At 41.7% G+C, this 13,322-nt stretch overlaps 1 long non-coding RNA gene across 1 annotated transcript; it reads right to left on the bottom strand.

Moving 5' to 3' along the window:
- Positions 1 to 6: 6 nt before the first annotated feature.
- LOC125611515 lies at positions 7 to 3,890 on the bottom strand. The gene is made up of 2 exons (XR_007341684.1): positions 3,051 to 3,890; positions 7 to 2,522 (listed from the first exon to the last, which is right to left on the bottom strand). It is a non-coding gene; the product is annotated as an uncharacterized LOC125611515 (long non-coding RNA).
- Positions 3,891 to 13,322: the final 9,432 nt, after the last annotated feature.

Below are 13,322 nucleotides of genomic sequence, written 5' to 3'. Positions count from 1 at the left end.
TTCCCAGGAGTCCCCATTTAACAACTTTCACTTACAATTTGTTGATCAAATCTGGATCATACAGGCGGCTGGCAAAAGTTGGGTTTAATTTGAACATACTGTTTCTTTTGATAAGATCTGTTATTAAGGAGAAAGGTGAGAATAGATATCGGGTAGGCACCTAGAAGTCTCTCTGCCACACGTCCATGAATGGAATGTGAAATCCTCAAAGTGATCAACTGAGACATGACAGTGGAAGAAGTGATAGAAGACACTCAGAAGCCTGGGCTCCAGTCACTAGCTCCCAGAGGCTGGCAGAGGACACTGACGGCTAATAACACCAAGAATCCAGCCCCTCGGGCAAGCCGACACAATAGGAAGTGAATGGTGTCACCCTTCAACACAGAAACCAGCTCTCCAGATTGCCAATCCCTGCTCCAAGGACGGAACCCGTGAGAAGTAACAGGAAAGAATATTAGGTACTATTTGAATGAGCATACCTTGTCTTCCCAGTGTTAACATTTTGGTTTTTAGCAAATACATATTTAAAGGAGACTATTACATCAATTAAGTTTGTATCAACTCTCTCCTGAACCTTCAAGTAAATTCTTCATACTTCATACAAAGCTGGTGCTGCGGGTCAACTAAGCCCAATGTAAGGCACTTTTGTTTTAGATAAACTGAAACATTATTTTATATATCAATGAATAAAAAAATCAACCAATAATAGTGAACACTATACCATGCCTTACTGTTTGTTTCGTCAACACCTATATTGAATAATTTAACATATTGGGATATTTTAGATGAGCTGCTATTTGTGTAGAAAATAACCTTTCTTACCCTCTCCTCCTTCACTGTTCCCCCTCCCCCCCCACACACGCACCCCACTCTCTTACTTCCTGCTTCCCACCTTATCATTTTGTGCCTGTGTGTGGTGCTGGGGTTTGAACCCAGGGCCTTGTGCATGTGAGGCAAGCACTCTACCAACTAGGCTATATCCCCAGGCCCCACCTCATCTTTATACAGAAAGGGAAATTCTGATGGGGTGCTGAGATGCTTCCTAGGTTAGGGAGGACAACTTAGAGTCTGAGCAGGTACTCAGGTACTTGGTTTATACTTGCACTTTAAAATAGCCTCATTCAGATGCTTTAAACGTATTTGCTTTTAAATTATTGCCCCAATTGCAATGTGTTTCATTCAGCTTTTGTATCACGGTGACCGAAATACCCAACAAGAACAACTTAGAGGAGTTGGGCTTTAGAGTAGTAGATATTTGTGTTGGGCTTTAGAGTAGTAGATATTGCTGGTGAAGTCAGGGTTTCAGAAGTCTCAGTCCCTAGATGGCCGACTCTTTTGCTCTTGGTCCAAGGAGAGGCAGAGCATCACAGCAGAAGGGCCCAGCAGAGGAGAGCTGCTCAGCTCATGGTGGAAACAGAGAGGGGGGGGGGAAGGGGGTCACAGGGAAGAAGCACCCTTCCAGGGAACAACCCCAGTGACCCTCTTCCTCCAGGCACACCCCACCTGCCTACAGTTATCAGACACCCCATTCGAACTAGGAGGGACTGATTAAGCTACAGCTCTTACAGTGTGATCATTTTACCTTTGAATATTCCAGCATTAAGAAGAGCTTTTGGGGACACCTCACAGCCAAATCATAACAAAATGCCACCTGAATCCTTATGCTTGTGTGAGTACGCGTATCTGTGTTGTGTGTATATGCACGTGTGCGTGTGTGTTACTTTAGCAGCAACTTTTCCGCAACTGTTTGTGAACTGCTACACTCTGATAAAGCTAGAACCCCTTGCTTATCAGCCCTGGGGCAAAGTAAGATACAAGGCTCCAGGAACTCTCAGGCCTGTAACTTGGTACCCTGACTTGAGAGAATGGTTTGGCAGCATCTACTCAAACCGAACACAAGCATCTTCACAGACCATACTCATGTCCGTCAACTTAGTGACACAGCTTTATCCCCACCCTTACACCAGGACCCAGTCAGCCTTTCTCCTCCTATGATAATGCAAGCCTTATAGACACTCCCTCCTGCAGTCTTCTCCATCAGCTGTGAATCATGGTGGGAAAGGTCAGGAGACTTGGGCAGATTCCTCTCAATAAGCTCCTTGAATACTAAGGAAAACTTCCCACTGTTTCTCCAGAAACCTGCCAAGTCTATACCATTTAAGATGACTTCACCAGCAATATCTACTATTCTAAAGCCCAACACAAACTGGCTTAGACAATCAAGATGAGTCATTGGCTCGTGGTGGGTTCTATCAGAGCTCCAGTTCAGTGTCTCTGACATGTCTCAACTCTGCACTTTGCCAAGTCAGCGTCGTCATTGGACAGAAGTCCTCAGGGTCTAAAGATGTCTGTCAGCATCAGCTGGGCCATGTGCTTCCTTGTTCAAGTGAGAAGGCAGCAGTCCTCTGTCCAGATAAGCTCTGAGCTTCCCTCTGATTGACACTCTGGCCATGGGCCCACCTCCTGAATCAACTGTCGGGGCAGCAAGATTCCATCTGCCTGCAGTGCTGAAGACCTAAGCTCTAGAGACACAAACAAACAAACAAACAAACAAACAAACTCCTGTGTACTGCCCCTACTGTCTAGGATAATTGGTGCTTACTGTGTCTGCATAACTAAAAAGGACCCACCCAAATGGCTCATCTCAGAACAAAGAAGGTGTGCTCTGAAGTGATTTCACATCGTCATGATTTCTTATAAACAGCATTGGTAGGCTATTTAAATGTCATCTTGCCTCCTACAAATTAAAGTTATCCCTCACTGTAACACCCACTCTATTTGCTAAGAAATCTAAGAAAAATTAGTCAAAAGCAATGACCACAGCCCATAGTATTTATAGCACTGGGTTCAGAGATTAAAAAGATAATGCCTCATCTTCGACTAGCATTTTATAGTTTCCAGTGCTTTTACAAGCATCTTATTTCATCCCTAAGAGCTGGGTAGGAGCTGTACTGTTACATCCAGTTTGCAGATAAGAAAATCTCAGAGAGATTGAGTGACTTACTCAAGGTCAATGGCTTATAAGTAATAGAGCTGTCATTAGGACCTACCTCTTATGCATCAGGATGTAGATTTTCCTGTTGATGAACTTTCATAGAATCCTTTTCCTCTGATGGGTCTTTTGGATCAGGGTATAGAATAAGAAAGATAAGATGCAAATTTGATTGTGGTTAACATGGATGAGACATTGCATAGCGTGTCCAAGGAGGATTCCTCTGCTGCAGGACTTCTGTGCACAGGAGAGAGAAGATGGGAAAGATCTGCTCAGCCTTTGCTTCTGCCCTTTTCTTTTGGTTTTGTTTCCCAATTTCTTTTTTCCCTGTTTCTTTCTGAAATTCTCTTCTCTGGTGCAACTTTCTTAAACATGGTACCAAACACTTTCTATGTTCAAGCCCCATTCAAGAATCTATCCTGAAAAGGCACCCTGGGAGAGGTGGGCAGAGGGCAAGGTAGGGGCAAGGTAGGAGAGGGTGGGCTGCAAGGCATGGGGGAGGAGGGAGAAGAATGAGAATGATGGAAGAAAAATAGAAAGAAATAGGACTCACTGGTTGTCTATGACACCAAAATTAACTATAATTTAAGATGTTATGTTACCTTCAAGGTAATGTAACTTTGAGCTATAGACCCAGGATTATTGATTACTTAAAGTGTAGATGGAGACTGCCCAGATATTATATCATCTTTTTAAATTTGTCCTAATTAGTTATACATGATAGTAGAATGCACTTCAATACATAGATGGAGTATGATTTCTCATTCTTCTGAGTGTACATGATGTGGGATCCCACCAGTCATATAGTTATATATGTACATAGGGTAATAATGTCTGACTCTTTCTACTACCCTTCCTACCCCCAACCCCCTCCATCCCTTCACTTCCCTCTATCTGATATAAAGTAATGCTATTCTTCCCCCACACACTTCCTTTATTGTGAATTAGTATATGCATATCAGAGAAAACATTCAGCCTTTGGTTTAGGGGGATTGGCTTATTGGGCCTTGCATGATATTCTCCAGCTCTATCCATTTACCAGCAAATGCAAAAATTTCATTCTTCTTTAGAGCTGAGTGATATTCCATTATATAGGGACATATATGATGGAAAGAAAATAAGATATATATGCATACACATACACACACACACATATATATGAGATATATATCCATTCATCCATTCCTCTGTTGAAGGGCACTTAGTTTATTTTTATAGTTGAGCTATTGTGAATTGAGCTGCTATAAACATTGATGCGGCTGTGTCACTGTAATATGCTGATTTTAAGTCCTTTGGATACAGAATAGAAGACACAGAGACAAACTCACACAAATGCAGTTATTTCATACTAGACAAAGGTACCAAAAACATTCACTGGAGAAAAGAAAGCCTCTTCAACAAATGGTGCTGGGAAAATTGGAAAGTCACATGTAACAAAATGAAATTAAACCCCTCTCTCTCACCCTGCACGAAACTCAACTCAAAATGGATTAGACACTTAGGCACTAGAATAGAGACCTTGCACCTAAGAGAAGAAAAAGTAGGCCCAAATCTCCACCATGTTAGCTGAGGACATGACTTCCTTAACAAGACTCCTAAAGCTCAAGAAGTACAATCAAGCCTCAATTAATGGGATGGATTCAAACTAAAAAGCTTCTTTTCAGGAAAGGAAACAATAACATGAAGAGAGAGCCTTAGAATGGGGGAAAGTCTTTACCACATGTACCTCAGATAGAGCATTAATCTCCAGGACATATAAAAAACTAAAAAATTTAACACCAAAAAAATAAATACCTCAATCAATAAATGGGCTAAGGAACTCAACAGACACTTCTCAGAAGAAATACAATCAATCAACAATTACATGAGGGCTGGGGATGTGGCTCAAGCGGTAGCGTGCTCGCCTGGCATGAGTGCGGCCCGGGTTCGATCCTCAGCACCACATACAAAGATGTTGTGTCCGCCGAAAACTAAAAAATAAATATTAAAAAATTCTCTCTCTCTCTCTCTCTAAAAAAAATTACATGAAAAAATGTTCAACATCTTTAACAATTAGAGAAATGCAAATCAAAACTACTCTTAAGATTTCATCTCACCCAGTCAGAATGGCAGTTATCAGAATGGCAATTCTCAGCAGGGCATGATGGTGCACGCCTATAATCCCAGCGACTCAGGAGGCTGAGACAGGAGAATGACGAGTTCAAAACCAGCCTCAGCAAAAAGCGAGGCACTAAGCAACTCAGTGAGACCCTGTCTCTAAATAAAATACACAATAGGGCTGGGGATGTGGCTCAGTGGGTGAGTGCCCCTGAGTTCAATCCCTGGTACCTTCTCCCCCTCCAAAAAATACAAGCAACAATAAATGTTGGCAAGGATGTGGGGGAAAAGGTACACACAAATATTATGTCCCATAGCATTCATTTTAGATAAATTGGAATATTAATATCCTCAGTTTGGTGAAAGTTAATTTTCTTATGATTCTGATCTGCTTTGGGAAATATGGAAAGGTATTGAGAACTAAGAACTGTTAAAGCCTGGAAGATAGTCCTTATCTATTTCTTCCCTCTGAAGTCAACTTTTAGATCTGTTTAAGGGGCAAAGGGCCTCTCTGAATTGTTCGCACTAGGAATTAGATTGCATCTAATCTTGTGATGGTGAGAAATCCGGCTGTTGTGGCAATGAGAATGATCTAATTTTTGCACTTGTGGCATGGAAGGTTAGGTTGAAAACTGACGGGCACCAGGGTCAGAGTTGGGCTGCAGGTGCAGCTTGTTTGCCTTCCAATGTCTTCAGAGAAGAGTTGTCTCTAGTGCGCCACTGACTCCTGCCACTCACACAATACATACATGACCACACACACCCCTCTTCTTTCACCACTTCTTCTACCTGACCCTTAAGACTTTTGGGTTTGAGACTTTCTAAGATAAAAAAAAAAATAAAAAACTCATTAAATATATAAGGCAAGAGAGAAAAGAATCAAGCATTTATCTTGGAAAACACGTAATGAAATGAAAATCCTAAAAAGGTCAAGCTATTAGTTACAAAAACAAGGAGAAAAGTCCTTCCTAATGAAGTTACTGGAATCCGGGTCTGTTTTCTGGAAGGCAAGAGTAGCCTTCACTTAAATCTAGCTCTGGAAAAAAGGGATGGAGCTGCAGAGCCCTCGAGATGGCGTTCAGTAGGATGGTTTGTTCGATGACTCTGGGAACTAAAACTGTAACAGAAAGGATGAGTACATCAAACAAATGGCTGACAAGCAACATGATTATAGTTACTACAGGACTGAGATAATGACAAAGAGATGACAAAAGCAAAATGAAATACCATTCCCCAAGATAGGTGATACCTATGTTCCTAACTCCAGTCTGAAACCAATAGTAGGAAGGCACTGAGTGAAGGTAAGGTCAAGAACTGGCTGAAGAACAAAACAAAGGTTATCTTTTAAAAGTCTTACTTCCTGATAAAGTTTAGTTTTAAAATAAGGTATTTGTATTAGTCAGCTTTCCATTACTGTAACAAAATACCTGAGATAATCCACCTAGAAAGGGGGAAGGTTTATTCTGGCTCACAGTTTTGGAGGTTCTGGTCCATGTTCAGCTAGCCTATTTGGGCTACTGTAGTGAGGCAGCACATCATGGTGGAGGAAGCTGCTCAGCTAGTGGTGTCCAGGAAGAATGAAAGGAAGAGAAGAGGCATGGGGTCCCAATAACCTCTTCAAGGGGCAGGCATACTCCTCTAATTACTTCCACTAATCCCCACCTCCTAAAGATTCTACCACCTCCCAATAGCCCCAAAGGATGGTGACGAAGTCTTCAATACATGGCAACAGCAAAGCAAAAAGAAAGGGAAAAAGATAAGCCAAGAGTCTCAATTCCTGATGAAGATCCCATAACCTCTCCATCATCAATACCCCATCCTGATACTTTTTATCCTCACCTAAGTGCATTTGGCAAAAATTCATTTTCCCCTCCATTTTAGTATTTGTGATTTACAGCATGATCCTACCTGTGCAAAGAGCCAACTTCTTCCCTTGATTCAAGGGGGGAGAAAAAACATGTTCCACAATCCACAAATTCAAGCATTGATATTAAGTTAAGAGTCAGGCTCTGGAGTCAGACAGACATGAGTTCAAATCCTAGTCCCATCACGTATTAGCTCAAAGACCAGCAGCATGTTACCTTCTTCCCCTGGGTTTTGTTTTTTCTCATCTACAGTTTGGGCATAACAACATTTGTCCACCTCACAGGGCTTAAAAGCTGCTTTATGTGAACGCATCTGGTCCAAGACCTGGCATGGTAGTAAGCCCTCAATGAAGAGTGGCAATTGTTATTTAAAATAATCATAGTGAACTTTTTTTTTTTTTTAAAGATAGAGTGAGAGAGGGAGGGAGAGAGAGAGAATTTTTAATATTTATTTTTTAGTTTTCGGCGGACACAACATCTTTGTTTGTATGTGGTGCTGAGGATCGAACCCGGGCCGCACACATGCCAGGCGAGCACGCTACTGCTTGAGCCACATCCCCAGCCCCAATCATAGTGAACTTGAACGTCTGTGAAAGGGAAAGTTATCCTCCTAGTCAGTCCACAAAAGAGGAGCTGGCGTCACATCTCTCATCATGGCTGAATGCCCCTCTGCCTCTCTCTGCCCAGTTGGACAGCTTCTTCTGCATCAGCAGAGACTAGGAAATCAGCACTATCAAAACGAATGAGACAAACACTTAGAATGTGACTGTTATGAGCCCAGCATGGTGACATGGTACTAGACCTTAAAAGAGGTCTCATCAAAGGTTGGACTGCAATCACAGGAAGGAATAACAGTTGTAATCTATCCAAGCTGAGATGACTGAAGACTATCTTTCATTGATGCTACATAAGAGAAGAACAGTAACAAATTGTTAGAAATTGCTTGAGCATTGAAAACTGAAATCTCAGCACACCACCTTATCACAATGCTGAGCTATGCCTCCGTACAGCTTTTATTGAGCACCATGTGCAGGGACAATGAAAATAACCTCCTTTCTCAAGGAAGAATGGTCAGGTGGCGCGTGCTCTGAGGAAGAAGGCAGTCACCCAAGGATTTGGGCAAACAGCAATCTGAGACATGGGACAAAAATATCAGACCTTCAGTGTCCACGTTTAACAAAAGTCAACCATTAAAAAAATAAGGATATATATATATATATATATATATCTTCAAAAAATAAGGAGATATATATATATATATATATATATATATCTTCAAATATATACTATATATGAAAAGTGGTGTCTGTATATAGTTTATAAAAAAAAATAAATATTGATGAAAGTTCAAATTTTCTTATTGATGGAATTCTTGATCAAAAAGATTTGGGAAGCACTGATCTAAAAGGAGAAGAAAGACCAGTAAGCCCACAGTCAAAATCTAAGGAAGAGAGAACTTGCCTGGGACATAGATGAGCAGCATCCAGCTCAGCAGGGAAGGAAGTGCAGGCAGGATATAGAGAGGGCTCCTGGAGGAGGTGACCCGCTAAAATTGTTTGGTGCTAAAATGAGTTTGGTGGAGTGAAAGGACAAGAGTTACGAAGAATGTTCCTGGTAGGCTCTACAGCACAGGCAAGGGCAAGGTGGTCTGTGCATGGGCAAGTGAGTACACTTTGAAAACTAAAATTGCTTGTTCCATCTTGATCTGTCAACAGGTGGGGAAACTACAGGCTGGGAGGCTTCTCCCTAAGGCTTGGAGACTTCTACCTAAACCAGATTTTGAAGGCCACTGGAGAGTAGGAAGCTTATTCTGAAAATCAAAGTTACCCCTAAGGGATTCAAGCAAGGCAGATGAGATCATGGAGCACTGTGCCCATTTTGATCTTCTAGCTCCTCCTCCATTAACACTTGTCTGAGTCCTGGAGGAAGTGGACTGCAATAGTGGGAGATGGTGAAATCTCAGAAAGCCAAGACACAAAAAGTGGTAGCAGTCTGGAAGGATAGAAGTCCTCTACACTATGTTGCTAGGTGAGCATCAGGAACACCTATGGACATCCCTTGGGCAAAAAGATTGTGCAGGCTTTCATAGCATTGGTGCCTTACTGACTCCATTTCATTGTACATACATGCCATATCCAAATTGTAGCCCTTGTGTCTTGCACAGTGGATGAGGACTGCAGGGTTGCACAAATCCTGGGCTCACAGTTCCTGCAACTGCCTACATTAATAAAGTCTGCTGTAGTTGTGCAATAGGAGCCTTGCCTAGAGGTGCAACCAAGGTTTGTTAAAGGAACGAATGAAATAGCAGTTGCTTGGCTGCTCTTATGAACCTTATTTTAAACTTCAGGCTGGGCTGGCTTGACAGGTCAGATTTGGAGTTAACATGTGGGTGGCAGTGGGTCACATGGCAGCAGAGTACTATATCCAGAATATTCAATTAGAACTGTGGTCACTGGCTGTGTAGTTTGCGAATTTAATTCTGAAAAAATCCTGCAAGAAACTAGAAACGAATGCAATCATTGTGTGTGTGCGTGCAGGTGTGTGCATATCTGTGTGTGTTTGTTATCAGTAGGGTGGCAGCAAACAGGTAGGGAGCCAAAGGATAATGCTTACTGTTCACTTGTGGTGACCCACAAAAGAACTTCCATTACTCATTCTAAAGTCAATCCCTAATCCTAGACAAAATAAGACTGGGGGACAAAATGAGAATTCATCACCAAAGTACAGGTGAAGCCGATTCATTTTTGAGCTGGAATAAAAACAATACCAAGACCTTGAAGACTTGATTGCAAGATATTAAACAGGAAAATCTGGAATAGACATTGTCCTCTTTGGAATAAGGTGGGATCTAAAGGAAATATCCCTGAGGCAAAAGTTGCTATCAGTGGAAGTGACAGCCTGGTCTTCAAGAGATGGGGAGAATCATACGTTGTTATAGGTGGTCACATACCTCATGAGCTGGAGAAGACCTTGGCTCATGATCTGCTCATTCTACACGATGGCAATAGTAAAAGGAAGGACCCAAACCACTTAGAAGAATGTTTATAGCTAGTAAACCTGAAAAGACCTTAAGAGAAACTTGGGAAAAACCTACAAAATCACAGAAATCTACAGTGGAAGGCAGTGCAGAGAGTTAGATTCAAAATAGAATCCAATGTTTATTCAGATCCTCTAGTAGCACTAACAGATGATCACACAGGACACAGAAAGTGAAGTCTTTTTGTTTTTCAAAAAAAATATTTTTAGTTATAGATGGACCCAATACCTTTATTTATTTATTTTCATGTGGTATTGAGGATTGAATCCAGTGCCTTACAGGTGCTAGGCAAGCACTCTAGCACTGAGCCACAACCCCAGCCCCCAAGTGCATAGTTTTGATCATCAGTGTATCCTGAAATTGATGAAATCCGTATGTGGAGGATAGACAGCTACATAAAGCAGAATCTTTTGGTGGCTTCAGTTGGCTTCATTAGACCACCAAATTGGAACCTCCCAGCAGCTGCCCCATAATGAGCACAGGCTCTGGCCATGCTAGATTTGGGAAGAATGACCTTGGATTTCAAATCACCTATAATGCTAAGTAGCATTTTATGGTACCACTAGACATCCATACTTTCTCTGGGCCTACACAGCAGGAGGCGCAATTCTCCAGGGAGAGGCAAGGTTTCCAAGGAAAAGGGTCTTAAATCCAGTGAATGCTTCTACTCTATGGCTATCATATCTTTCTGACTCTTCACTGCCCTTTCCTTTGAGATATTTTTACTCCCCAAATAAGACATAATGTTTTTCCAAGCACAGAGGTACATCAGTCATCACTTTCTCTTGGAAGTAACAGGTTGAATATTTGTTTTACATATTTTTATAGCCTAGATGTTGACTTTATCTAAAGGGACACCTTTGAAACAAACATTTTTAAATGTAAGTACACAAAGGTAAGCATGTCATTATAAAGCAATTTTTTCAAAGTTTGCCTGTGGTTACTCTATCTTGGTCCTTTTACTGTCTATATTAAAGTCTTACTGAATGCACTGTGAGGAAGAACTTGATGCTGCCTCTGGCCTCAGTTTACCACATATACAAAATCAGGGGCTCCAAAGGCATGAAAATCTTCCAGATTTAAAAGATCATGATCATATATCTCATAAAAGGGCTCAAAATAGAGTGTACAGATCACACTACTATTAATAATAATAATAATATGAGTAAAATGCCATATAAGCAAAGCTCCATTCATGTATGAAAATTAGTAGGATTGGTTATTTCCGGAAAAATAAATTGATTCCTTACAAACTATATTTTCCTAATGTCAAGAAAATAATTTCAGGTCTTAAAAATCAAAATCTTGATTCACTTTGTTAAGTGAATTTGTTTAACTTGGCTTTCTAAACGTTCATTTTAGGAATAGAACCTCATGATAGGAAGTACTGGAGATCAGAGGTAGTGGAGAGCTAGGCATTAGTGAAACTCAGGCCCCTTTCTTCATTCTTTTACCTACACATTTCCAGCACTTTCCATCTCTAAGCTCCCTTGCCTGAATCACCTCTATGCTTCTCCACATTCTTTCTGGATATAAAGATGTCATATAGACAGTTTTTTTCTTCCAGAAGGCAGAGTTGCCACTTCTTCAAAACTCTGGATGTTCCCCAGATGCTGCAGAGTGGGAAGGGGGCCTATCACTCATCTCTAGGGGAGGCTGCTTTGGCACCATTTTTGGCTAACGTCTTTGCATTGCATTCCATGCCACTCAGTATAGTCTGTGTCTGCCAGATATTCTGCCTGCTCTCAGCTGAAGGCCTTCCCAAACTGGGCAGCTGAATGTACTACACAGCTGCCAAAATTCTAATTCAAGATCTAGAATTCTAATTCCTGTTCTTTACACCCTTGTCTGGCCTTGGCCCCAATCTCCTGCCAACAGGGTCCCTGGCTCATTATCAGGCCCACCCGAGCCCTGCCCCCACTCTCACTTGGGTCCAGGAAACCATTCTTGGCACCAAAATGAACTTGAACAGCACACTGCCCCAGCCCCACCCAATCCAGCTCTCATCTTAGTAAGTGCATCACCTTGTGAGCTGGAAGATAGTTGTGAAGGGCCAGAAGAGAAAATGCCATGGTGAGGGAACTCAGCTTCAATTTCTGTGACAGACAGATTGTAAAACTTTTGCAGTGACAGAAATACTACATACACTTACATGAAAGGCCTTAACAATTCTATTATTAGAAATACCACTAGAGTTGCATATAGTTAATGGAAGGGGGAATACTACTTCTGTATGTATCTGCACCAGAAGGTAAATGAAATTTGTCCTAAGGAAAAATGCTAAAATCTGGATGCATATATTGATAAACTGCATTTTTGGATATTAAATTGCTGATAATGCACAATGTTCCTTAGGTGGAAAAGTGCTACTGGTGAGGCATACACAGTACAGGTAAAAATGTTACTGCAACTGGGGGTGTAGTGGGGGTGGGGACAAGGTAATTGATTCTTAGCAAAATGCTGGCTTTTCAGAGAAACTGCAAAATTCAACTTAGAGGGCTTAACTGGTCAATGTTATGGTTTAAATGCTCATGGGATGGCATAATCTTGATTGATTCGTGAAATTTTACTTTTCATTGAGGAATAAATATGTCCCTTGCCTCAATTTCCACTTTTAGCCTTAACCAATACACTGTCCTTTCTTTGGGGGCAGAAACAGAGATGGTTTAATCACCAGATCTGAGACAGGTAGTGGGTGTGTGGTGTACTGTATTTGGGGGTAATAAAATTATTTTGGGTTTTGTTTTCCCTAAAGGAGAAAGGAATAGGACAAACGTGGTACATATGTAAAACCCAGGCAAATGCACTTGACAACCAAGCACTCTATTTTGAAATTTAAATAAAGCTAAGAATTTCTTCTGGCCTAGGGGGAAGCTTCATTAAAATCAATTAGTACAAACCTCTAGAGAATATGGACTTTTTTTTTTTTTTTTTTTAGGTTTAAAGAATAAGGTGCACACAATTACCTTTCCTGGGTCTCCTGAGAATGTCAGTGTCACACCCAGACAGGTGGCCAAGTGCAAACAAATGTCCATGACAGGGGCCTGGTAACTCCCTGGGTGCTTATGGCAGGGAAGTATGCGTAATTAATAGGTATGGATCTATTAAGCATGTAATATACATAACCCGAAGAGGCTCCAAACAGATTGCATGTATGACAGACTGTGAAGGGCAGGCCTAGGGAGATAAAAGTTGGTGGCAGGCGCAGCCAGGTGAGGCCTCGGTCCGGGAGCGGAAGGTTGGGACCGCACAGCTGTAGCCGTGCGCCCTGGTCCCTCCTCCCAGCTGCGGCGGCCTCCCCCACCCCCACCCTCCCCGCGCCGCTCCCGAC

This window comes from Marmota marmota, unplaced genomic scaffold (assembly GCF_001458135.2).
Source record: "Marmota marmota marmota unplaced genomic scaffold, marMar, whole genome shotgun sequence".
NCBI lineage: Eukaryota > Metazoa > Chordata > Mammalia > Rodentia > Sciuridae > Marmota > Marmota marmota.
Note: the sequence above shows the minus strand (reverse complement) of the source record. Positions and strands in the feature narration are given on the sequence as shown.